The sequence below is a fragment of the Dermacentor silvarum genome, chromosome 10 (genome assembly GCF_013339745.2).
Source record: "Dermacentor silvarum isolate Dsil-2018 chromosome 10, BIME_Dsil_1.4, whole genome shotgun sequence".
Taxonomy (NCBI): Eukaryota; Metazoa; Arthropoda; class Arachnida; order Ixodida; family Ixodidae; genus Dermacentor; species Dermacentor silvarum.
This window is the reverse complement of record NC_051163.1, coordinates 131,653,872-131,681,702: the sequence shown is the minus strand read 5'-3', so window position 1 is coordinate 131,681,702 and position 27,831 is coordinate 131,653,872. Positions and strand designations below refer to the sequence as shown.

The window sequence follows — 27,831 nt, the reverse complement described above, 5'->3', positions numbered from 1 at the left end:
TCTCGCACACGTGTACGAGATTGCGTTCTTGTCACTGAACGAGATTCTCGTACATTATGAACGAGTTCGTTTCTACGAGCTGAGTGCGTACAAGATGACGAGCTTGTACAACCTGCGAGAGTATGCACCCTGAAAAAGATACGCACCTCATATTCATATTTAGTATAATAATGCAAATACAATTCTTGGAAATACAAGTGTTCATGCATGAACACTTGTGCTGACCTTACTGCAGTGTTGTGTCGCTGTAATGGTTTGTTCAGAAATCTACAGTAAAGAGTTATGTTGAGGTGAAAAAAAATGTCAGGTGAGGTAATGGTTTGTACTTGTTAATAAACAAGTACACGTTACACAGGTTCTTCAGCACACCTATTCAAGCTTACATTAATAGTGAAGTCCTCCGATTTTAAGCAAGAGCACGTCACACATCTCGCAAGCGTTGTTTATTGGACCTTGTAATGGTACTTCAATAGACCCAGTCTGTTGACAGAAGACCACTGGAATGTGTTGCTTGAGTGAGAGCTTGCCGCGCACCTGAAAAAGTAAACAAAAGCCAACAGTTTTTTTTCACACATGCAATAAGATAACACATAGGCAAAAGCTGTTTAGCTGACATTCACACAGGTAAGAATGCTTTAGCATTCAGAACATGCGATACTGAACAAAATTTATTAAAAATAAGTGGTGTCCTGCAATGCTTATGACTCCTAAGGAAATGTGCATTATAGTGTCGTAGAATAACCTGTTACATTAGCAGATCACTGAAACAAGTGTTATTACAGTAAAAAAAGGCATTATTTGAGTAATAATAATTAGTAGTACTGAAGCAACATAAGTAACATGCATAAAATCTACTTTTAGAGAGCAGCATCAACAGGTCGAGCTAATTACTTGGAAACTGCTATTCTGCCAGCAAAACTAAAAATCGTGGTGGCGTAGTAGCTTTGGCATTGAACTGCTAAGCCGAATGGCGCAGGATAAAATACCATGCACAACGGCCACATTTTGATGGCAACAAAGTGCAACAACACCCCCATAAGGTGCATTGGGCACATACCCCCGGTGTTCAAAGTTAATCCAGAGTTCCCCACTACAGTGTCCCCCATAATCATATTGTGCAGAAGGACTTGGTGTTAGGCAAGTTGCTGTTTGCTGAACGACATAGCGCAAAGGCACAAATACACAGAAGATACACAGACACACGTCACAGGCGCTACTAACAACTGTATTTGAAGCACAGCGAGATACAGTATATGTACTCCTCACAACGCGCAGGCGCACCAGCTACTTCGGGCAGAGCATAGAGGGCGATTATCAGGGCTAACACGATCATTTTGAAGATCTAAAGAAAGCAAGTTCCACATCATGAAAACAATATAGGTCAACTTTCACAAGCACTACTTTTTTTCTTTTATGTAAAATGCTTCCAACAGCTCACGTGCTGTTTTATCTTTAGTTCTGCCCAGGATCTTCCCATCATGAAATCTCGCACGACAAGGACAGGCTTTACATTGTGCTGAAAGATGCGCATTCAAGTATTTCGTCGTGTTGTTAGCATGCTCCATGATTCGATCATTGATGCAGCGGCCAGTTTGTCCTACATAGGACTTTCCACAAGACAGTGGGATTTCATAAACCCCTCTGGTAGCACATCGCCAGTAAGGTGTGACGTGTTGTACTTGGCAGCCTACCTTAGATCTGCCAATTATGCGGGGACACAGTTGGGCCAGCATATTGGGAAAAGAGAACACTACAAAAGCGGGCACACTGGTGAATGAGGCCAGAGCTGGTGAGCCGAGTGGCCCAAGAACGCAAGTTGTACCGTATGTGCATAAGTTGAGCCACAATTTAAAGAAAGTGGCGAACAGGCATAGAGTGCCTCTATTGTTCTCTGTTCCCAATAGGCTGGCCCGAATGTGTCCCCGCATAATGGGCAGATCTAAGGTAAGCTGCCAAGTACAACATGTAACACCTTACGGGCAATGTGGTCCCGGTGTGGTTTATGAAATCCCACTGCCTTGTGGAAAGTCCTATGTAGGACAAACTGGCTGCTGCATCAATGATTGAATGAGGGAGCATGCTAAAAACATGACGACAGACTTGAATGCGCATCTATCAGCAAAAAAAAAAGCCTGCCCTTGTCGTGCGAGATTTCATGATGTGAAGATCCCAGGCAGAAGTAAAGATAAAATTGCATGTAAGCTACTCAAAGCGTTTTACATAAAAAAGTAGTGCTTGTGTAAGTCAGACCTCTGTTGTTTTGTACGACGCGGAACTTGCTTTCTTTAGATCTTCAAAATGATTGTGTTAGCACGAATAATTGCCCTCTGTTGTCTTCCCGAAGTGGCTAGTGCGCCTGTGCATTCGGAAGAGTATATATACAGTATCCTGTTGTGTTTCGAATTAAGTTATTAGCAGCACCTGTGACATGTTTTCGTATATCATCTGTGTATTTGTGCCTTTGCCCTACAATATGTCGTTCAGCAATCATATTGAGGTTTTGACAAATAAAACCCAAAAATTTTATTTAAAGCAAATAGTACTGCATAAGGCCAAATGCTTACATAGAATCATCTGACAGCAGCTACGTTTAACAAAATTTAATACTTTCTAAAACAAGAAACTTTCAGATGGTTTGAGCAAAAATCTACTTATGCCAAAATTATTGTCATTAATTTTATATGGCCCATTCCGCCTTACTTTCTTTTTACCCAAAATTATATATGCAGTGCAGGTGCTCCCCACACCTAAAGAAATTGTCACCGTTCCTTAAAGTGCGTGGTTTTGTTTCAAATGACAACACAAGTATGCTTTGCGATTGTTAGCCAATGAAATGATTGTCAAACTCCTTGAAATCACGGACTCCTGGACAGGATAACTAGTCACATTAGGCACCCTTTCATCAGTTTTTGTCCACAAAATCAAGCAAGTAAAACATTACCCTGAGTCTGCAACTGTTAATGCGTTCTGTTTGGTAATGATAATTTTATGGTCATTGACCCAAGCCAAGCCAAAAAAGCTCCCTTTCTGGAGCCGAGACAGGTTCCTGAATTACACCATGGAAGGCAAGCTCGTGGGCCCTTCTGCTTCAGAAAGAGCTTACTGCGGGCACGTTACACGATGCAGCTTACTTTCGTCAGTGTTGGGTGAAGTGCCAGTGTTGAAGTTGTCTTTTGCACAGAATGGCAGTTTCAGGTTTAGTGGGCTTGTAGGAAGACAAGCTCAAGATAACTTCCTGGTTTGAACAGGCTGTTTTGCTTATAATACATCAAGCTTTCTTGTGACTGCCCGCACAGGTGGTCCGTTAGTCTCGCTGTGAAGTTGACATTCAGCTGTATGTCCCAGAAGACCCGAATAATGGTCTGCTCTAGTTCACACGCTCTTGATTTTCTGTCAGCACTCTTGAACTCTTGCTGCCAGTAATTTCTTCCCAGCTGGCCGAATTATCTCGAGGCCCCACGCTGACACTACCGATGCTTTCAAGTGTAGACTTTTCAGGAAGGTGGCACTTACAGATTTCTATTCTGGACGCGAGTGAGACGAACCAGTAAGTCTTGGTAACAATGTTTTGTACATAAGTTCTGTAGAAGGTATTATCAAGGGTTCGACGAAAATTCATTTAGCCAGGTAACGACTATGAAGTTGTGGTGAATGACCAAGTGCTTATCATCGTGTTAGTGACGACACAATTTTTCGTAAAATGTTTAACTCCAACAGGACTACACACAAGATGTAACCAAGACTTGCCGGATCATTTCACTCAGGTCTTGAATAGCCACCTGTAAGTGCCACCTTTTTTTAAACCACACTTGCAAAGCCAGGAGTCTTATCCTGAAAAGTCTTCAATTGAAGACATCAGTAGTGTCAGTGTGGGGCCTCAGGATAATTCAGCAAGCCGAGAAGAAATTGCTAACAGTACAAGTAAAAGTATGCCAACAGAAAATGAAGGGCTTGGAAGCCGATGTATTCTTCGCAAAGTGTCAACTACAGGGTCATTGTTCACGAGTTCCCGGATGCGTAACTCCATGCCAACTTCATGCCGACGCTAAGGAAACACCAGGGCAGGCAGTTGCAAGAAAAGAAATTCAGTGCTCTAAGAAAAATGCGGCCACTCAAACCATGAAAGTAATGTTTAACTTGTCTTCTTACTGAACCTAAACATGCTGTTTTGGGCAAGGGAACAAACATCAACACTGGTGCCTTGCCTGACTCTATGAGAGTCATCTGCGCCATGAATGGTGCCGTCAGTGCACTTCCTTCCGAAGATGACGCCCGCACCTGCACTGTCAGTGTGCTGTGCAAATTTCAGAAGCACATCCCACAAGCTTGTCTGCCTAGCAAAGAAGCTGTGTGGGGCTCCAAAACCCATAGAACCAACGAACACAAACCCAAACCTCGTCCCTTCAACTCTCGCTTTATATTGCTGTGCAAGCAGTAAAATTGGATGGTGTTAGTAGTGTTCTGTCCTGTCACCTCCTTGCCTTTCCTATGAATTTTATGCTAAATAAGGCTTTTTCTTGGTGAAAGAGTGCTAGTTTAAGGCATAAACCAGCTCCATGGCAGTTTGCAATTAAGGAATGTAAACATTTGCTGAAAATAGGTCCATGAAGAATATTTCAAAAAGGGCACTTTAAAAAAACACACACGTGTATCTATCACCAAGGCCAACCCTTGTGTCTTCTATCTCAACATATTTCTCAAAAGTCAAGCTCAAAACTGATATCCAGGTGCAAGCTCTCCATATCATATTACCTTGTCAATGATGAAGCAAAGCACGCTGGTGCCTGGATGTTGTGGGACCAACTCAGGCGTGGAGATCAGCACTGATCAGCAACACAGCACAGTCTGCTTACACTTTCTCTGCAGGCCCAGCCATACCTGCATTAATACAAGTGGGCTTAGTGTCACGTGAGTATTATATAAAAAGTGACACCGTGAACAAATTAATCCTTGTTCGGTATACATATGAAAAAATGTAGATATTCTCCATATAGCAAGCTTCACTTTGAGTAACAAATCCTGCACTATAAGAAAAATATGATGCATGAGCCATCTATGCAAGAAAATTAATTGAAGATCCCTTTTTTTTTGCCTCCCTTCTCCTCCTTGTGTATAGGTGGCAGTCAGGTTAAGTAAAGTAGGCCAGAAAGCCACATAGTGTAAGCAAAGGTGGTCACTTGGTGGGCCAATTCTGATACCATAGCACGACATGCATTCTGCAGGCACTGCAATGTTAAAGCACCCATAAGCCTAGCAGCATTACCCAATAGGGCTAACCAATAAGTGTCCCCAGCAGCATAACTCAGCATGTCTACCAGGAGGCTTTCATTACACTTTGACAACTATCCTCCTATGGCTTGAGCCCAATTTTTGTCAACAGAAGACAAGCTTCTGCATCTGCACAAGGGCACTTTAAACAGTACCACAATAGCTTCCTACCTAATCCCACCTTTAAAATGACATTGGTAAGTTCAGTACCATGTGTAGAACCAATCAAATTGTTCTGCAATCAAGTAAGCATCCCCTTTTCATACACGCAAATATCAGCAACACTACTACTGCCATATGGACATTTTGTAGACAAAAACACCAAGCGCAAGAGCTGAAGCTTGGGCAAGTTGGTAACAGTTCATTTTGATGGTGTTCATGGCACACACATGCCAAAAGAATAAGCGACAGGCCGACAGTGAAAAATAACTGTCCTCTTTCACACTCTGTGTGTCCCTTATCTCCTTAGAAAGTGTGCACTGTGAATAGCATGGAAAGGAACATAAGAGATCAGATAATGCTACAATAGATAAAAGAAAACATGCTCTCTGATGCAACACGTCTTTAAGCAACTTAATTTTCAACCAACATCCTAAGCCTGCCGCGGTTAAAAAACTCACTGAAGTTGCTGTGTAAGCTTGCTTTTACAAAAAATAGAGTTAAACTTATTCTATTATTTTTGCAAACTGGTGCTTCAGTACTGTGAAAAGGTGGTATTATTGAAAACCAGCTTAATTTTTGTGTAATAAAAAACCTAGTCAGCTACAGAGATCAGGCTTGATATAAATCTGCCAGTGAACACGGTAAATCAATATTTCCATGACTGTTGAGGTAAAAAGAATCGTTGACAAATTACCAACACACTATGCATGTTTTGGAGAAGACAGTGCTTTTCTACTGCAAGCATTTAACAGAGCCCCAGTGAATACAGTCTTATATAACTTATTGCAGGACATTTCAAACAGATCCTCTTTATGGCTTCTTAGGGACTTGGGTAATGAAGAATAAGTGCAGTGACATCTCTGAGCACCTCAAAGACAATACTGGTGATTACATGGCAACACAACTGCTGACATGCAAGATAACTTTCGGGCAGTGTTGTCTCATGCCACATCAATCAGACAAAACTTTAAAGGGACACTTAAGGGAAAAATAATTATTTGAGATGCATTATTGAATTACTCATCCGCAAACCCAGAAAGACTGCAGTTATCCAAAAGTAGAGGCTTGATAAGCTAGAAAATACACAAGAACGATGTACAGGTGGTGAAACCACAATAAAGTTCCCACACCTGCTGGCTGTCTGCTAAGGCCTAGTTAATTTGTTTTTGGCAAAAATTGACTATATTGCATTCTAAAAGAGGCAAGAACTGAACTTAGCAATTTTGGAGCATGTGTACTGAACCGCAACAGCCAAAATATACGAAAATACTCTGGAATGCATGATGTCCTCCAACGTACGATGTTTCGCCACAAAATTTGGCAGGAAATGCCACTTTAACCTTCATTTTCTTTTTGCAATAAATAACCTCTCATCACAAAACTAACACAAAAAGAAAGAATACATGATGCGTCTAAGCTGTCTCCAAACAAAAAAATGTGTCCGGAGTCATTTAGTACAGATTCAAACCACTTATTTTTGGCCTTGCTTAAAGTGCTTTTGTGTGTCATGCAACATGAAACTGAAAAACAGGATTCACTGTAAAGGGAGAAATAAATGGGGCTCGCCTAGCGTGACGTATCTGCACAGGCTTAAGAGAAGTGTGACTCCATGGTCTAAATGAAAAAATAAAAATAAAATCACACTTTGGGCGGGTCTCAGGTTATAGTACTACTCAAAATCTTGACAAGTGCTTATTCAGTCTGTGCTTATCCCAAAAGCTTGGTAATGACATACGCCCCTTTTGCACTAATGGTGTCTGCGCCAAAGGGGCTAAGGCTAAATGTTAGGTAGCCACACACATTTTAACAGTGAAATTCAAGTGCATTATGACTTTTGTCTGCCACTTTTAATAACATGTAACGGTCGTATAGCACATTGTGATCTAATTATTGTAGGTCAGCATGGCCTGAGCACGGCGTGCCTAAACACTTTTGTTGAGTGAGAAAGTATTGTTTCTGGTACTCTTTCGGGAAGCAGCCTATGCCTTATTCAGAACACAAACCTTGTTTCCCTGAGAATGTCAGACAATCGCATATTTCAAATTGACCATTTGAAATGCACACAAAGTACAGCATGGTTTTGGGGGTCCCACTAACTATTGAAACGCACATCATCCAAGTTCAGCAGTCAACATCATAACTAAGCTTGTAGAAGTGCATATTAGCAAGTTGACAATAATAAGGAGAAGGTGAGAGAGATGGTCCCAACTATAAGAGAAGCAAGAGCAGAGTTCAAGCTCCCTCCCATGTGAAATGCGGAAGGGCAAAGCATACCCAGCTTTCAGTTACACTCTCACCTGCGACCACTGCACCAGGCTGACTGACATGTGTAACCAGCAGTTTGTGATACCACATTATCAAACCTGCAATTTATGGGACATCAGAGATCAGCTTCAAGCTTGATGCTATGCTGCTCTAGGGATGTATTATGAACTGACTACATTTAAATGTTATGCCTCATGGTTTGTTGCAAGCTTCAGGAATTTACTTATTCATTTATAAACATACCTCATAGGCTCCAGCTGGAGCACTGCATAAGGTGGTAGGTAGAACATTGTGAGCCAAATAAAGAACATACAATAAAACAAGTAAAAAAAGAAATAAATACTCTTTCACACTGTAGTTTCTTATCTGGCAGCTAGCTTATAAAAGTGAACAGAAACGTGTTCATGCTGGTAGTGCTTTAGAAGAATAAATAATAAGAGGTTAAACAGAAAATTCAAACACTTTCAAGCCACCTTTCGTGGTTTTTTCTTTCAACGTCCCTTTAGGAATGGGAATCAATGAACAGCCCCCCCCCCCCAAAAAAAAGAGAAAAAGAAGTGTAATACATGATTTTTGACTACTTAGAGAAATAAATCTAGGAACACAGAATCTGTGCAGGCATGTATGTAAGGAATTAAGTGCAGTAATATATGCAATAACTTGCAATGCCCTTCTGCTTTCGTCGGGCAACTCATAACAAGACATAACAGGATATGTGTGCCTCAAAACACAGTTCCTAAAAAAATATGTCACTATACAGTCAGTAAGTAGCATATCATGCATATCTACTCAAGCCCCCAATTATACTTGACTCAGAGGAGGCTACTTAGGTACATTGATTTAACTGAAGGTAGGCGATATTTTAAAATATACAGTTCAAGTAGTACTCGAATATTATGTCAAAACTGGAAGTTATGAATATGGCATCTAAAGCAAAAGTGTTGTACGTTATGCCACACCTGCCAGCCTGTGAACTTTATGTTTTGCAAAAATCCTACACACAATGCTGTGTTGGAAAGACAGCATGTATTTTCTTAAAGTTTTCTCTCAGCGCCTACATTGTTCAATAGAGACACATTATTAACCATTAACTTGGAACAGCAGAAACTGACAACATTGTTTTTAGACCAGTGTGCTTTTTTCAGTGCTTTTGCTGTTGCCGATTTAGCCGGCTTTACGAACTTATCTCAATAAGCTCGTCTAATACGGGTGTCATACAGTGCACTTTTCATTGCGATCAAGCCCAATCCGGATCGAATTTCTCACTTGTGATTAGCTCTTTTGTGCAAGCTGTGCGAGGAAGCCAATTGCAGTAGCTAATTTTGATCTGAATCGGGCTTGGTAGGAAGTGCCCCTCTGGTATACTCGTTAGGGATTTTGCATTGCTAATAAAGCAGCACAAGTGCCATCACAATTTATTGTTTTAGATGCAATTTTGTAATCTCATACCACCCCATTTTTCAAGATTCTTACAACATATTCCCAATAGAATTTCATTCTCATAACTCAATGCAACAATAGTAAAATTGTAGAACGAGTCCAAATTCGTAAATCTCACCAAAAGATTCAGGACCGATGGCACGTACGAATTATACCAACACAACCTAGAACTCATAAGTGGCAGTGACTGTTTTGTACACACCTTGTCAAAGCAAGCAGATCAGATTCCTTGTCGGGCTGCTCAGACTGCATTTTGCCACAGGCTCCCATGTGGTGCAGAGATTGCATCCGTCTCACGAAATCGTGACATCCATAAACAATAAGAAATGTTCAGTTTATTGCAATTACTGCTGAAACTGCAAACTTGTGATTTAACAACACCGCGTTAAATTGTGAAAACACCTCAGCCAGCTACATGGTTGTGCAAATATCTCATTCTGACATCACGGGCAGTTATTTAACCTGTCAAATGGACGAAGACATACAGAACACTCAACACAAGAAACACAGGTTGTCTTGACAATATATAAGCAGAAAAATTTGCATACAAGCTAAAATGTGCTCATGAGTCAGACAGAGCAATCCGGTGCCGTCTCGCGCAGATGTTAGCTGTGAAGACAACACGTCAACGTACTTCACCACATATACCATTTCTCTCTGAGAAATTACGTACAGAAGCAGTGACATTCGCGGCATCAATTTTTGTGCCCGTTCAGACTAAACGATACTCGGCGCTAGTGTATTTCATAACAGAAAGCAAAGAAACAATATATGAAGCTCTTGGCAACATCCTATACTTGTCTGAGGGTAATTTTCATAAAACGTTTTGCTAAATGTGTACTACGGCATTAATAACAAACATTAGAAAATCACTTTTATATTTTTGTCGCTGTACTAATCATCTTGTGCTCCGCCTAACAAGGCACACTACACGAACTATAAAAATGCGCCAAGCGCCGGACTTACCTTTCGAGACATACTCGGCAAACGCTCCTTCGTGTCAGGTCCGGCGGCATCGACTGCACGAACTGTCCTTCCGGCATAAACACTGTTAAATTGCGGATGAACGTAATAGTACAATTTCCAACACATTCTTCCGTGCACTGTGAACCGCTGCGAGATCGGCGAGAGTACCAGAGGCTGCTAATCAGCCGGGAACAAAGAGCACGAATGGACCGAACTACGATAACCAACAACGCCGCACCGCACGAGAGATACAGCTAGCTAGCAGCGTTGCACAGGCCCAGGGGCTTAGCGATCGCTGATGCGCACAAAAAAGAGCACATTTTCTCTCGGCAAAGCGTAAATATGATTAAACTACCACATCGACCGTCCGCAAGGAAAATATTCATGCTACGCTCACATACCGACAGCCCAACGTTTCTAGACTGGTAACATTTTGACAGCCGAACACGGGAAAATGATGTCATTTCGTCAAGATAGAGGCACCGGAAGCTTTGCAAGAGCCGGATAAACGTCATGGCGGCCATATTGTTTACATTGTCGTCTACCGTTTTGTCGTCTCAACGTTGGTCTCTGGCTCCTCGGCACCACTGTATCGGCACGGTGCTCCATGGTAATCGTGATCGCATCGATGGTGGCGGCTGGTATTCACATGTTATGCGAGTGATGCGGCGTGTTTCAACGTTTCTTTCAACATCGAGGACAGCAACCTGCGGAGCAGCCGTATCAACCGGTCAGGGCCGTTAAATCGCAGCATATCGTGGTTTGGTTTGTGAATTCTACGAGGTGTTGGTGTTTTATGCGGCGGTATCGACCACGCATTTGGTGTCGAGTGGCGTCGTCGACGCACTTTGTTCTGGCTTGTGTGCCGTTTTGCGGATGTGTATAGTTCATGAAGAGTGCTGTCTGTGCATCGGACGCTGCTGCCACGCCGGCTCGATTTGCCAACGCGCGAGAACGTCCGCACTGTCTGTCGCGAGTGCTTTCGGACACTGCTTGTGTTCTGTGTGTGTGTGTGTGCGCGTGCGTGTGCGCGTGCGTGCGTGCGTGCGCGTGTCTGATATGCGTCGTTATTGTGTCAGCGATTTGCAAAAGTGTTTTTAGTTTGTTTCCGGCGTGCGCGAACGCCAGGATATGCTGCATGTTCGTCATTTAACGACCCTGCTTGAATGTAGGGACATTGACATTTTGGTCGTTTCGAGGTCAGCTTTTAACGAATCGCAAAGCGTTGCCTTGCTCTGAACCATCACTGCACGAACTACTTAGTTATTTCTCCGTTAATTTCAAATTCAGTTTTGTGTAGTATATACACAGATAATGCTCCGTTGCCACGCTAAACTCGTATTTGCCGCTGTTGCGCGGCAAATACGAGGTTTTTTTACTACGTCAAGCTCTCTCAGCATACAGTGCACAAGTTGTGAAAGACTTAGTGCAAATAATTTTTCAAGCAGCAATTGGGCAAAATGTGCTGATCGTATGACAGCATTTGTGATTGATGGTTATGTAATTTCGCTATTTTTTTCTGTCAAAGTGCGATAGATTTTGGCTGCTATTTTGGCTATTTATTCACCAATTTATTTACACTGAGTTTGTGGTTCTTTTTATTTTTTACATGTGGGCATGCATGGCCAGTTTATGCCTGCCTGCTACAGTTTGGCATAAACAGGCACTAACAACCTCTTAAAATATGGGCAATAAAAAGTGACTAGCAGATTTGATAGCCTTGTGGGGGCTGTGACATAATTACTAACGCGAACAAGACTAACGGAAAAAAGGTGGGATACGAGAGAGGGCTCTGTCCTGTCCCACCTTTTTTTCCGTTGTTCGCACTAGTCACAGCAACTGCATCAACACCAACTAATCCAACTTTCTTCGTGAATTACTCGTCTTAAGGGGGGGGGGGGGGCACACTTAGCTGTTTGAAAAACGTGCAGCTTGAAATTTCTGCATTGCTACCTCTGACTGACAGCTCTGACGCAAGCAATATGATCAGGCTGTGACAAAGCGCGTGCATCTTCTGTTACTGATCAAACCGCATGCAATAAAATCATTTGCCAACTTGTCCGTGTGGGATGTGTTTTCAGTGAGCTTCTTTTATTCTGCATAAAACAAACCTATAGCATTTTTTTCCGAAACTGTGAAGGTACTCAACCCTATATTGCATTAAAAGCTTCGGGTGATCCACTCTGAACAAGGGACGTACTCTCAGACAACAGCTTTTGGCTATATCACTGTCAGTGCGCGCTTATTGACTGGTTGAGCAATGCGTCACACGAAGGCACAGGAGTATTGTCGTAAGTGATTATCCGAGAATATGTCCCCAAGTGAAAATCATTGCATCATTAGGACTGACATGAGCTTTGATGGAGATGTGTGTGTCCATTATATAAAATTGCAGAAATTCAACACTGGCGCTCTTATTCATTCTGCAGTTTATGCTGCTATATGTGGCACAATGGTTCGACGTCGCCATACAGCACATTGATTATGTCCTTGCATGTGCTACAAACGATTCATCATAAAATCTTGCTGTCATTCACGAGCTTTTGTATACACTACGACTTAGGTGGATGCACTTTGTATGCAATTTGTAGTCATCGGCCAAGATCTCGTTGCTCCTATGACTACAGTGCGTACACATCACACGCTATCTCGCACACCTCGTACAGAATCTCGTTAGGCTGGCACAGCACATCGCACACATCTCGCACATGCATTCGCGTAGCACCTCGCATAGATCTCGCACACTTCGTGAAGTCTACGCAGCTCATGCATACAGATCTCGCACATTTTCTACGATATCTCGTTGAATGTGCGTAGCACATCGCACACTTCTCGTCAAATCTGTGCGATATGCATACATCTCGCACATTTCTCGCACAATTCGCGCACAAATTTTTCAATAGGATATATAAAACAATTCTTTCGCGCTATGATACCTCGCGTTATTTATCGCATCGTTCTATCTTGTTTTCTCGTCGTTTTTTTTTTTGTTTCTGTTTTTCAATTAACTTGGGCCGGATTAGCTGGGGCACACACTACCTATATAGTGTCAATTTACATCAACCTGGCCGCCATCTTAGGTCTCTAGCACGCCAAGAACGTGCGTTACGAAAAGGGACAGGTAACAGATGCCACTCACTGTCTGAATCGGCGAAGCGGAGCTTTAAGAGATTCCTGCGCAAAACGGCACACTAGTGTAAGAAGCGCGCAGTCGTTTTCGGCGACGAGCACGTCCCGAACTAACTCGCTCGAAATGGCAAAAGCCGCGATGGCGCACAAAGAGCAATGGTAAACACAAAATTGATAACAGTGGTGTGCTGTGAAAATCGGTTACTGTCAAAAAGCAAACCATGTTGATGGCTAATAAAGTTTTAAAATAGGGGCTCCTATATAAAGTTTGGGGCCCCAAAGAGCTTTGCGGGTGTTAGCGTTAGGGCATGCAGGTGTGAAGAGTTTTTAGAATAGACGTTTTCCGTTTGCAGCGTCACTACGGCGTCAAAGGAAAGCTGTTATAAATATTAAAATAAAATATACCATTTTATGATAACAAAAGTAATTTAGACATTCGTGTTTTAGCCTTTAATTACAGTTTAGAACTTATTAGATTAGCAGCATGCAACTTGTTGCTCTTAGTTTTGAGGAACCAACTTTACGCACCTTCACCCAGCCAAGTAAATCTGTGATAGGCCTACGAGCTAGAGCACTGCACGGGCCGATTTTTGCGGCCCGGGCCCGGCCCGGGCCCGTTTTTACATTGGGCCGCCCGCCCGAGCCCGATCAAAACATTTATGGCGAGACCCGGGCCCGGCCCGGGCCCGGAAATATTCTACGTTACCCGCCCGGCCCGGCCCGCCACCCCTTCACCTTAAGCCGGAGCCCGGCCCGAGCCCGACTCGAAACCGGCCCGAACCCGGCCCGAGACCGAAAAATACATATTTTTCAAAGTTGAGAAGCCCGAGAATAACTCGCAGAAAGCCCGAGCCCGGCCCGGGCCCGCGTCAAAAAACCCGAGCCCGGCCCGGGCCCGGGTCAAAAAGCACACGCCGTGCCCGAGCCCGGCCCGAGCCCGTGAAAAAACTCCTCTACCCGGCCCGGCCCGGCCCGTGGGCCGGGCCGGGCCCGGGCTTTCGGGTAAGCCCGAGCCCGTGCAGTGCTCTACTACAAGCCATGAAATCGACAATTGAATTCGGAATCAGTGGCGTATAATGAATCCATCTTCATAACACATGTTAGTTGAGAGAAAGCGATAACCGCAATCACTTCTAGCGTACGAACTTCACGCATTACCACGAATCGAGCCCAGTTGTGTGCTAGGTTACAGCCCTCGCTTCGATGGGCGCCGCCACGTTTGTTGACGAAAGCTTTTGGGGCAGCTTTTGGGGCTCCCACTAAATCGATGAAATAGCGTACCCGACGCTAAACCCAAACACAGTTTCCGTCTTGCGCACGCGAAGTGGCTTCGACGCTATTTCTTTGGGGCACCAATACGTCTGAGGGCCCCTATTCTAAAACTCTAATAATTGCTGGAGTTTTACGTGCCAAAACCACGATATGATTGGGAGGCATGACGCAGTGGGGGACTCGGGATTAATTTTGGCCACCTCGGGTTCTTTGACGTACACCTAAGTGCACGGGTGTTCCTGCATTTCACCTTGATCAATATGTGGCCTACGTGGCCGGGCATCAAACACGCGCCCTCCAGCCAGCAGCACGGCACCTCTCAAGCTAAGCCAACACGGTGGGTGAAGTTCATGTGACGTGGTGTACTGATGTCTTCGTGGCAAACATGGTTCGATATTAGCAGAATGAGTATCTGCATCCGTGACGTTACGGGCAAACCATCTAGAAGTAAAAGCACCAGAACCCACCTTTGGCTCGGGGTCTTGATCCCTTCTTTTTTATACGTTCTCGAATACTTGGTCCACTTCCCCATGTTTGGTTTCTCCTCTCTGAGGAGGATCCGATCTTACGTCCAACCTATCGAAATGAATCTCTAAACTAAGCACGAAGAAAAATTCATCTAGCAGGAGAAGGAAAATGGCAGTAAAGCTTCGCGCGAGATACGTGGAGGATCCTGGTCGAAAGCTGTGCCCGGTGCGATAGTTCACCCAGAATTAAGACATGGTCATGAACACACTGGGGCGTGTCATCCACCCGTGCTTCCCTTCATTCATGCTGGCGCCACGATCGCCCGACGGCCCCGACCCTATGTTATTGCTCTCCCTTCCTGAGCATAGCCATGTCAGTACAGTGTACTGTGAAAAACCCACTACTCCCAGATTCATCCCGATGCCCGGGGATCGGGAGCCTAACGTTCAAGCAGGGTGTCAGTTTGAGTGCATCAAAGCTCAAAGCCACCGGCTCAGACAACGGCGCAGAGTGGAAAGGAAAGTCGAAAGGCGGGGGGTCATTTCGGCCACGCACACACGTACTGCCACGCGGCCGGCTCCGCCAGCTAAAACACAGCCGTCGAGATTTGCTTCTACCCGATCAGAGCCAGCTCTGGAGCGTGTATTAGGGCACCACTTAAATACCAAACACAGCCAAGTCGCAGATTTTCAGTAGCCCAAATATAGCCACATAGCCAACTCGTCCAAGTCGACGCCAAAAAAATTTTCCCGTAGCCCATTTTGGCTATATATAGCCAAACCTGGCAACACTGAACTGTGGAGAGTGCTTCCACCTCCTTTGCCAACGAATTCCTGGAGCTTCGCGAAGAGATCGCGCGCATCACTGACACAGTGGGAGCTTTGCAAGCAAGCACTTTGCGCCCTTGGAATTAGCGCACGGCACCGCCGCAGCAGCCACGACTGTGTTGATGCTGGTACCACAAGAATGATGGCGATGCTGCGCGCAAATGCCTTGTGCCCTGTGACTATCCGGGAAACGTGAGCAATGAGGGCAACTAATGCTGCAATGTCGACGGAAAGTCGCCCTTCAGGGGTCACCGAACGTGGTTGTGGCGTCCGCTTCCTTGTGGACACAGGCGCAGAGGTGAGCGTTATCCCTGCGTCTCCAGCTGACCGTAAGCACCCGAGCTCATCTCCATTACAAGCAGTCAACAACACAACAACGATCGCTACTTGCGGTAACGCCTCGCTGTCTCTCAACCTAGACCTAAAAAAGTAAAACACATTTTGTCGGATTTTTATACTTGCCGATGTCAAATTTGCAATCCTTGGGGCCGATTCCCTCCGTCATTTTGGTATTAAATGCGAAGCATTTCTTGGCGAACATTTGTACTTTGACAGTATCTATCTATCTATCTATCTATCTATCTATCTATCTATCTATCTATCGATCTATCTATCTATCTATCTATCTATCTAGCCACCTACGTCTTTGTGCTCTCATGGTCGTTTCGTTAACTTGGCATGTACCAAAATTGGCATACTATGACAAGAGTATATGACGAACATTAATGATATGTCATGACATGGATGTCATGACATGCGTGTCATGTAGGTCATGAGACAGCCGCATACGTCTTGGTGCTCTCATGGCCATTTCGTTAACTTGGTAGGTACCAAAATTGGCATAGCATGACAAGAGTATAAGACGAACTTAAATGATATGTCATGACAAGAATGTCATGTAGGTCCTGAAACAGCCGCCTAGTCCTGGTGCTCTCATGGTCGTTTCGTTAACTTGGTAGGTATGACAGCAGTGTATGACGAACATGAGTGATAGGTCGTGACATAAATGTCATGACATGCGTGTCATGTAAGCCATGACAATGACCCAGGAAGTGAGTGAGTGAAACAACTTTATTGTCGATCCGGCATAAAGGGGGGAAGGGGTAGGGGAATTAAAGCGAGACACTAGCGTGCTCGAACGTCCCCGGAGCAGCAACCTACTCGCGTCAAACCCGTGGGGGCGCCGCTTTCGGCCGCTGGCGTTCCAGGATGCTAAGCACGTGCTGGACCACGTCTCTTTGGTTGCCTGGCTCTCGGCTGATGATCTTGCTGCTGATGACAGTTGGCATTGCTTCTTGGTTATCCGGCGGTGGCGCACAGTCCCAGAGGAGGTGTCTCTGGGTGGCGCGCGCCTTCTTGCAGTGTTGGCATATATCCGTGGTGTATACCTCCGGGCAAACGTGCTTTGCCCATACGGGGGTCCATATGGCTTGTACTTGCAACTGCCGTAGTGTGGCTGCTTCGCTGCGTTGTAGGTCTCGGTGAGGTGGTGGGTAGAGGCGTCTGCTCGTTCTGTACCACTGCAGAACGTCGCCGTACGTTGTGATGGAATACTCTTCGTCTTCGGCATCGGGTCGTTGCGGCTCCGAGGAATGCGTTGACGGAGACCCGCGGCTAGTTAGCGCGTGTGCCTCCGTATCTGCCTCCTCGTTGCGGTTCGGGCCCGCGTCCAGCTCCCCGGCGTGCGCAGGGAACCACTTGACGGTAACGTTGGTTTCCGGTCTTGCTATCGTTGAACATACTCTTGCAGTGGTTCCATGGACGTTGTTTGTAGCAAAGTTGACTATTGCCGGCTTCGAGTCGCTGAGGACCGTGCGGCAATCCGGGATCGCTAGTGCCAGTGCGATTGCAAACTCCTCGGCTTGCGTGGGCGACTTGCACCGTATGCTTCCCGACGTTGTGAGTACTCCGGTGTCTGCAGCGATGACTGCTGCTGCGTACGTGTTTGGCCGGTGGGGATACTTCGCCACGTCCACGTAGTACGCGCGCGGATCGTTGGAGTGACCCTTTGTGAGGACCGTGGCTCTCGCCATTCTTCTTTCTTGGGTTACTTGCGGATGCATTTGCTTCGGTAAGAGTGGTACCCTCAGTCAGACCCAGGAAAAAAGATTAACACTCAAAAACCACTGGAATGGATTCAGATGTGGGCACTAAGTGAAGGAAACACTGAAGGATGATGGTATAAATCAAATTAATGAGCATGACAGCATAAATGACAATGACTCAGCGATAAAGTTTAAGACTGAAAAACCACTGAAATGGATTCGGATGTGGGCACTAAGTGAAGGAAACACTAAAGGATGATGGTAGAAATTAAATTAATGCGCATGACAGCAAAAATGACAATGACTCAGCGAAAAAGATGAAGACTCAAAAACCACTGAAATGGGTTTAGACGTGGGTACTAAGTGAAGGAAACACTAAAGGGTGATGGTAGAAGTCATAGTCATGACCATGACTCAGCGAAAATGGCAATAACTCAGTGAAAAAAATATTCACACTCAAGAACCACTGAAATGGGTTTGAATGAGGGTACTAAATGAAGGAAACACTAAAGGATGGTGGTAAAAGTCATAGTCATGAGCATGACTCAGCAAAAATGCCAATGACACAGCAAAAAAGATTAATACTCAACAAGCACTGGAATGGATTCGGACGGTGGCACTAAGTGAAGGGAACACTAAAGAATTGTTGTAGAAGTCATAGTCATGACCATGACTCCGCAAAAATGAGAATTACTCGGCGAAAACGATTAATAGATTAATATTCAAAAACCACTGAAATGGGTTCGGATGTGGTACTAAGTGAAGGAAAAGGCTAAAGGTTGATGGTCGAAGTCATAGTAATGAGCTCGGCTAAGACTTTCGCCTTGAGGTCTCTTAGATGTAGCTAAAGGGACTCCTGAGGACTCATGACATGAATGTCATGACATGCGTGTCATGTAGGTCATGGAGGAGCAGCCTACGTCTTGGTGCTCTCATGGTCGTTTTGTTAACTTGGTAGGCTCCCCGCACACTGCTTCGCATAACATCGATTCCCACAGGACGTGGGATCTGCCGGTTTTTTGGTAAACGTGCGCAACCGAAGGCTGTATGATCCTGTATCGCAAGCAACAGTTCAAAGCAAGCCCTCAAGACACCCTCCATTAACCCCTACCTTGGTCTGATCAGCCCCAACATCACATATCCATGCCAGTGTGCGTCGCCTCCCATCCATGACAGACCGCGTCGCATATCCCCTGAGAAGCTCCGTTTGGCTCGCCAACTGTTCGATCTTGGTACCACCCGGCCGTCGTCAAGCCCTTGGACGCCTCCGCTTCCCAAGGTACCAAAACCGGCATCAGACGACTGGGTACCATGCGGAGATTACCGGGCACTCATTCGGGCAACTGTACCGGACCGCTACCTTGTGCCGCACATTCATGATATTACAAGAAACTTGCATGGTGCTATAATATTCTCAAAGGCGGACCTCGTGAAGGCATAGCACCGAGCGCAAGCAACAGTTCAAAGCAATCCCTCAAGACACCCTCCATTAACCTACCTTGATGACATCCTTGGTCACATCACCTACCATGGTCACATCAGTCGCAACATCACGCTTTGTGGCAATAATAAACAAGTTTCCAGAACTCATGCGCCAAGCAAAGGTGGACACCTCGGCTGCGCCTAACGTGCTCCGTTATATAACTACATAACCATGCCAGACCGCGTCGCATATGCCCTGAGAAGCTCCGTTGGCTCGCCAACCGTTCGATCACGCATGCTCGAGCTTGGTACCAACCGGCCATCGTCAAGCCCTTGGACGCCTCCGCTTCACAAGGTACCAAAACCACCATCAGACGACTGGCGACCATGTGGAGATTACCGGGCACTCAGTAGAGCAACTGTACCGGACCGCTACCTTATGCCGCACATTCATGATATTACAACGAACTTGCATGGTGCCATAATACTCTCAAAGGTGGACCTCGTGAATGCATACCACTAGATACCAGTGCCACCAGAGGGCGGTTCGAAGACCGCGATAGCAATATTTTTCGGCCTATGTGAATTTCTTTGAAGGCCTTTTGGACTTCGAAACTCTGAACAGACCTTTCAGCGGTTATGAACTCGGAACTGTGGTCCTGCTCCCATGTTTTTGACGCACTGAATGACGCAGTGCAGTGACCTCCCCAAGCACTGTACGACGGGCCGTTAAAAGGGGTCCATCGCACAAACAAGGAATTTACTGAAGACAATCGCGGCCAATCTGAGGTGGTTTCTGCTGACCGAATGAAACCGGCTCATATGGAGAACTCTGAATTAGAACACTGCACGGGCCTGATTTTACGGCCCAGTCCGGGCCCGGGCGTTCATTACTAAGCTTAGGAAGGGCGCGCGTGTGAATGACCAGGCCCGACCTGTAAGTAAAAAAAACCGATAGCTTCCACTAGGCCACGCAAAGCTCAAAACACAGTGAAGCTGGGCGATTGATTGGGTCTCTTGGGTGTAGCTAGGTTGAACTTGATTATGTTGAGGTTTGAACTTGGTAGTATCTAGACCTATAGTCGTGTGCCTAGGTTGAACTTGGTAGCAGCTAGGCTCGGTCTTGGTTGCGCCTGAGTTGAGCTTGGCTATGCTAGGCATCTATTAGCGCATCTGCGCTGAATACCGCGTTTCATAGCGCAGCTTGCAGCACCGACACCGCTTTGCAATGCCGACACCGCGTTCAATCGCGTTGCCATGCCGACAACGTGTTCCAGAAGACCCCCTCCGTGAATGCGTCTCTCTCTCTCATTTTGTTTCTCTCTCTCCCGAGAATAGCGTGCAAAACCTTTTCTTCCCCTCGCAATGCATTGGCAGGAGCGCGTGCGAACGCGTCAGCTGTGGACGAAGACGACGACGCTCGAACGAAATCATATGGTTCGCATAAATGCATGTTGTGCAAGCGTGGCTGTATAGCCCATTCTACTCCTGGTCACCGACGCGTGCGGACGCAGGATGGAAGGCTTTCTCCGAGCTGTGACAGCGGCCGACGCCGGCCATGGTAACTCGTGCCACGGCCCACGGCCCCTGGATAAAAGAGAAGGTGCGGCCCGTTGCATGGCGCCGAAACAGCGTCTCGGGCCTTGTCCTCGCGCCCGCTCTGGCGCCAGTGCTCGGGCACAACCGTTTACGGAGAAGCATTCCCACAGCCGCGTTTGTACGCGTGACAGTGACTCTAACCAGGCCGTAAATACCGCGTTTTATAGTTGCACATTACCGGTTGAATATTGAAGTCATTATTAGAAGTGCTAATTAGCCCACATGTGAAAAGTCTGCCCTAGGAGTGCCAATGTTTTGTAGAGTGAGCCTCTCCGTGAAGGCAGCGCGCTCGACTCACCTGAAATGAAAAGAAGTGCTCTATTACGAATAATCGGGAGTGGATTTACGTGTTTCTTCAAGACGACTTCAAGGCGATGGATCGCGTTTATTTACAAGATGATGAATGCGAAGGTATCGCTCAGCGAAAACAGTCCACGGTGCCACACCCGATCCAGCCCAGCTTCGTTCTTTCTTCAACCGAGCTCCCCTCGCACGTTTCAATATTCTTTCTGTGCTGGCAGTGGCACGACCGCTAGGTAGGTAGGTAGTAAAATTTATTGTGGTCCGGAAGAATCTTCACCCCGTTTTCATAGGGGCAGGACTGCGGGCCGCTCCCGCGTTGGGACGGGAAGGCCAAGCCTCACCGCAGCATCGTGGGCCTTCTGGGCAGCCCGGAGTTGATCAGATCAATCCATTCGTGATTCTCTCCATTCCATTCTGCCCACTGGCGAGCGGGTCTCGGCTGAGTTGACAGTTGTGGCCGCTGTTATTCCTGGGCTCGAAAGAAAAACGTTTCCTGGGCTGCGCGTTCTTTTCTTTTTTCTTTTTTTTTGCATGTATGGTGGATAACCGGGAAACACAGTCGGGACCACAGTCGGAAGCAAGAGCCTAATCTTCATGTTCTCTTTATAGTCATTCTAAGTAAAATGTAATGAACATACCAGCGACCTGTCGCTTGGCTCCCACTTGCTTCCTTTCCCTGACGGCCCTTGTCGAGGAATATTCTTCAGCCCGACGCTGTAGATCGCAGGGGAATTCGTGGTACTTCATAGTTGCGTCTCTTGTCGCGTTTGAGTTGCACAGCGGCCCACAACAGCTTCGCTGCATCACACCGCTAGAAAAAACCGCCTGCCACACACGCGCACACCAAAGAACCGTACTCAAGCACAAGAAACATGAGGCAAGCTGCTCACACACACGATCACACAATAAAAAGCACACGAGAATGCGCCCAAGAAAGCGCACCCACACGCATAAATCCTGAGTCAACCACATTGTAGCACGAACCGGCGTCTGCCTTGCGTACCGCAGCAGTGGCGTCCTCACCAAAAACAGCGGCCGCAACTGTCAACTTAGCCGATACGCAGTCGCCCATTGACGGCGACGCGACGCAGCAAGCCGCACCTTTTTGTTATCCACATATATCGACATATATCGAAGAAACAGGAATGTTCGTACCTTGGGGCACTCACTGTTTTATATGTAGGAAACCTGAGACAATTGAACACGTTTTTATAGATTCTTGTGGAGGTTACTTCGTTTGGGACATTCTTTAAAGAACTTAAAAAAGAGACTTACCAATAGATAGCTACGGCATTGGATTTTTACCGGTCAATAACGACGAAGGAATTCCATTCGACATGATAAGGCTCCAGGGCCTACATAGTATTTGGTTGTCAAGAATGGCCGATCGTCATGTCGATCTTGACGCCAGGCCAATAAGGAGTTACTTTCGTGAATCTGTAAGCAGAATGATTCAAGTGTGTAAACTTCATGAACCCGAACCAGACTGGCTTCCTAGGTTAGAAAGGCTGATGTACATGCCCGAGTTTTGATTGTTTCCCTTTTCAGCCCTGATGGGCTGCTATGATTGTACACCATATTTCTGTGTGAATTGAATAAAGGCAATAAAGAAAAAAAAAGACTGTATAGCCTAGTGGTTGCGACGCGCGCCTTGGGACCGTGGGTACGCGGGCTCGAATCCCGCCTCGGCAAGAAAGTTCAATTTCCTTTATTTCTTTCTTTATTGCTGCTGATGATAGTTTCTTGATAGGAACCACGAATTACGGCTGGCATAAACAGCTTAGCTGTTAAAAAAGTCACAGGCCTGCGCGGCACACGCAGCACAGTCACAGCGTAAACTGGTGGAGCGGCTCAAGAGTAGCTCTAATTTGGGCACCACGCACAACAGGGTGTTCGAGGCGGTCTGTTCGCCTCGTTTTGACGAGAACGATCTGAACTGCCCGCCCGGCGTCGACTTACATGTCGGACGCGCCGCGTTTGCAGGTACATTAACTAGATGGCGCCACCATACTGGCGGAGGCTCGGCGCTCAGGAGGGCGTTGATTACGCGCCTCGTCTGAATCTCATATCGTCGTCTAGTAACGTTGGTCGTCTGTGCCTGCGGACGCTGCGTTTGCAGGCAACTTACCTAGATGACGCCACCATACTGGTGGAGGCTCGAGTCGTCTCACCCTGCGTTTGCCTTAAATAGAGTATTTTCAACGGCCCGAAAGCAAGCGCTTGCGTGGCTCAGTGGTAGAGTATCCTGCTTCCACGCAGCGGGCGCGTGCTCGACGCCGGCGGGAATCGGGTACTTTTTTCGCGTTTCTGGCGATAGCGGTTGCAACAGCCAGCCAAGGCAGCAACACTGTGCGAACAAGGAGAGCAACGCTGTGCGCAAGCGCGGCTATATATGCGTTCCCGTGTCATCAATAAACGCTTCTTCTTGTCGTGACTACTGTGTGCATTACGCTCGATACATGGTGTCAGAAGTGTAGCTCGCTCACGGGACCATGACCGACCTACGCCCGCCTGGGCCACTGCAAGTGGGCGACAACGCAGCGGCGTCCTGGCAGACATTCAAGCAACGCATCGAGCTGTACCTGATAGCAACGGAGCCCACGAAGCCACGCAGTAAGGAGCAGAAAGCTGCAATTTTTTTGCATGTTGCGGGTCAAGAAGCTATTGATGTGTTTAATACGTCATACGTATACGTATACGTAATACGTTTAATACCCTGAACCTATCACCGGAGGAAGCTAATGACTACGACGCGTTGGTTAAAGCGTTTGAAAACTACTGCTTGCCTAAGTGTAATGGGACTTACGAACGCTATGTGTTCCGCTTGCGTCGTCAGGCACACGGAGAGCCATTTGAACAGTTCATTCGGTATCTGCAACTAAAAGCAAGAACGTGCAATTTCGGGGATTTGCGAAATTCCATGCTGCGGGACCAAATCGTGTATGGCATTTGCAGCACTTCCCTGCGAGAAAAACTTATTCGAAAGAAAGACCTGAAGCTGGTCACAGCAGTAGAATGCTGCAAAGCTGAGGAACTTGCCGAATCGCAAAATAGGGCGTGGATGGAGGAAAGGAACATTGAACCTGTTTCACGAACGCAAGCTAAACGCGGACGCCAAAAATGCCGGTACTGCAACTTCTCGCACGCGCCAAGGAAGTGTCCGGCGTTCGGCAAAACATGCAACAAGTGCACGAAGTCTATCACTTCACCGCCTGCTGTACAAGCAAGCGAGTAGCCGTTGATGACGTGGTCGAAGGAGCGGAGAGTGACAGTGACTTCGACGTTCTGGAGATCAGGACGACGGAAAATAAGCGCAGCCGCGAAAGTCGCGACTGGATTGTAACAACGAACATTGAGGGAACTGATGTGCAGCTGAAGGTCGATGCGGGAGCGCAGGCTAACTTGTTGCCGCGTTCGCTGTTCAAAAGGCTCGGAACTAAGCAGCAGCCATACCGCACGAGGAGCATCCTGCGCCATTATGGGGGTGGCGAAATAGCACACCGTGGAAAGGTTCGCCTCGCCGTGCAGTTAGACAAATGGTGTGTGCTACTTGATTTTCCCCTTTCCCTTACCCCTAGTGCAGGGTAGCAAACCGGATGCTCTTCTGGTTGACCTCCCTGCCTTTCCTCTCGTTGCTCTCTCTCTTGGGCACAAAACGTCGAAAGTACAAACAAAAACCCAAGAAGCTCCTGATCTCGCGCTGTGACTGCGGTTGTTTAAAGCCGCTAACTGCAGCGACATTCTGTGGGTCTGGTCGCACCCCGTGCTTGTCCACTAGATGTATAAGTACTAGCGCCTCTCGTTGGCCAAAGTGACATTTCATTGAATTGAGTGTAAGGGCAGCTTGTTCAAGGCACATCAAAACAATGTCCAGTCGATCGTTGTGCTCTGCAAAAGTGCGGCCAAAAATGACGACGTCATCAAGATAACACAAACAAATCTCCCATTTCAGGCCGCGCAGTACCGTGTCCATAAATCTTTCAAATGTTGCAGGCGCGTTGCACAAACCAAACGGCATGGCATTGAATTCAAACAAGCCGTCTGGGGTCACAAAAGCGGTTTTCTCTTTGTGAGCTGATGCATGCGTGTCAGCTGAATGACAGTAGCCTGATCGGAGGTCGACAGATAAAAAGTAGGACGCGGAATGAAGGCAATCGACAACGTCATAGATGCGGGGAAGTGGATACACATCTTTTTTCGTCACAGAATTGAGACGCCGGTAGTCGACACAAAACCTCCAGGACCCATCTTTTTTTTTTTTTTTTTTTCACGAGGATGACCGGCGCAGCCCATGGGCTAGAGGATTCTTGGATGATGCCCTTGGCTAGCATGTCGTCGACCTGTTCAGCGATGATCTTGCGCTCTGACGCGGACACGCGGTAAGGCTTCTGCCTTATGGTATGCGCGGAACCCGTGTCGATCCCGTGGCGAGCCCGCGTAGCTGGAACGCGTATTTTGCTACCGTTCTGCTCGAAATGAAATAATGACACATGCTTGCTAAGGACGCTGACCAGGGCTTCACGCTTCTCTGAAGACAGTGACTTGTTTATCATTTTTAGAAAAGGCAACGAGTCTTCAGAGATAACGGGACCAGCCCCGTGCTCTCGGGATTCGTGTGACGTGTCATCAGTTAAAGCGCCGATGCGGAGGCTGGTATCCACTTCAAAAGAGGCAAGTCGCATACCCCTGGGTAGCACCACTGACTGGGAGGCTAAATTTGACACCCACAATGCAGTTGTTCTTCAGGCCACAGAGAGGACGCATCGAGGTACGAGCACACTTTTCTTCACAGCCATCGAAGGCACAGGCTCAACAATTGCATCAAATGTATCGGCGTCGACACCGCAAGCAGCAACTCGAAGTCTGGATAAGGAACGTGCCGGTAAGACAGCGTCAATGACGGCGAGAGTGCATGAACAAGGAGCAGGTTGGTCGGCAAGAGGAGAGAGGAAAATCTCGCCAGTACCGCAGTCAACAGTGGCATCGCACTGTTGTAGGGCTCTCGCACCTGCGGAGTCGAGAGTGACGCCGCCTCACGTCGGTCAAGCTCTTCGCGCACCACTTGCCGAATAACTGACGCAAGGTCGGATGAAGCTGGGACCACGTCAACACTGGCGACGTTAGTTACGTTCGCCAGGCGGCCGAACTTCGGTGTCATACGCCGAGCTCTCAAGGCTTCAAACGTGCGGCAGTGCCGAATGACGTCACAGACGGAGTCGACACTGTCTTTTCCGATGAGGAACTGGTACACGTCCTCGGCGATCCCTTTTAGAAGATGACCAACTTTGTCCTCTTCTGTCATCTGAGGTTCCAAGGCCTTGCACAATTTCAGCACTTCCTCGATGTACGTCGTGCATGTTTCGCCGGGAACTTGGGCTCGCTGCATTAGGGTTTGTTCTGCACGCTTCTTTTTAGCTGCCGGATCTCCGAAGCACTTCTTGATTTCATATACGAACCATTCCCACGTCGTCATGCTTTCTGCGTGGTTTTTAAACCACACTGACGCGGTTCGTCGAGGCAGAAGGCAACGTTGTTAAGCTGGGCGGTGCATTCCAGCCATTGAACCGACTTGCGCCTTAGTAAAAGCTGAGCCATCTGTCCACGTCTTCCCCGGCTTTTCCGGCGAAGCTTCGTGGTTCGATGTAGGGCTGCCATTGGGAGCTGGAAGAAGGCGGCGGGTTGTCGCCGTCGGAAGCCATCTCTGGTGGCAGACCGGTAATTCGGCGACTTCGGCGAAGCTCCACGGATTGCGCTTCTGCGGCCGGTTCTTCGTCGTTGCTCGGGGACGCCGTTGTTTTACCCAGCAGCGTCCACCAAATCTGTTACGATGGGGTGCGTTTATTTAACAGATGAATTGATGAAAAGGGGCCGCGCCGACACCGAGCCGCTACCAAGACAAGTGCACTTCGTTCTCCTCTTCTTTCGTCCTTGCCGTAGCTTTAGCGTAACAATTTATATATATATATATATATATATATATATATATATATATATTCATCTTCTCATTTGTGCATACTCATACATACTCATCGTCACGACTTGAGACCATCGTTGTAGGGCTTTGGCTCGGGACAATAAAGAGAGTTGCGACCTAACCATTGTCTTACAAGTGGTGGAGAGTGCTGCCAGGTCCTTCAGTCCTCTCACTCTACCAGTCCTTCCCCAGCTTCACCTAAACCTAGTTATCGACCAGACATGCTGGTAATCGTCAGTGAAAAATTTGTCTGGACGCCTTGGCCGCTGGGTACCCCGTTTGCAAGAGTACAATTTTGACGTTGTGTTTTTGGAGCAACCTTTCTATATCTACATCTGTTATCTCAGCCTGAGAAATCATTAACGATGCTTTGAACAGTCTGGCAAAAGACATCAAGATGCCGACGCTCTCTCTCGCTGCCCCTGCCATTTTCTTCTTCGAGAGACTCCCTTCATTCGTCCTCACGTGATTATGACGCCACATAATCGCTTGTGTTATCATCACTAGCCGCTTCGGACCCAGTATCTTCCAATCAATGCACTCAGTTTGCTTGACGTTAACGCGACGATCCATACTGCAGCTGGACTATCCAACGTTTATGTGGAGCTTCTCCTTCCCTTAATGCCAGATTGCGTCGCCAGCTACGGCAGTTTAAACTCGAAAACACTGTACTGCACCATCATAATACCAA

At 46.8% G+C, this 27,831-nt stretch overlaps 1 protein-coding gene and 1 long non-coding RNA gene across 6 annotated transcripts in view; one reads left to right on the top strand and one right to left on the bottom strand.

Annotated features, from left to right (window-relative positions):
• The window catches only part of LOC119431857 (ATP-binding cassette sub-family C member 2-like), a 1,116,245-nt gene that overhangs the window by 15,806 nt on the left and 1,072,608 nt on the right, over window positions 1–27,831 (top strand). The window lies entirely within an intron of this gene.
• Window positions 213–10,500, bottom strand: LOC125940720 (uncharacterized). The gene is made up of 3 exons (XR_007463920.1): window positions 9,338–10,500; window positions 4,753–4,878; window positions 213–534 (listed from the first exon to the last, which is right to left on the bottom strand). It is a non-coding gene; the product is annotated as an uncharacterized LOC125940720 (long non-coding RNA).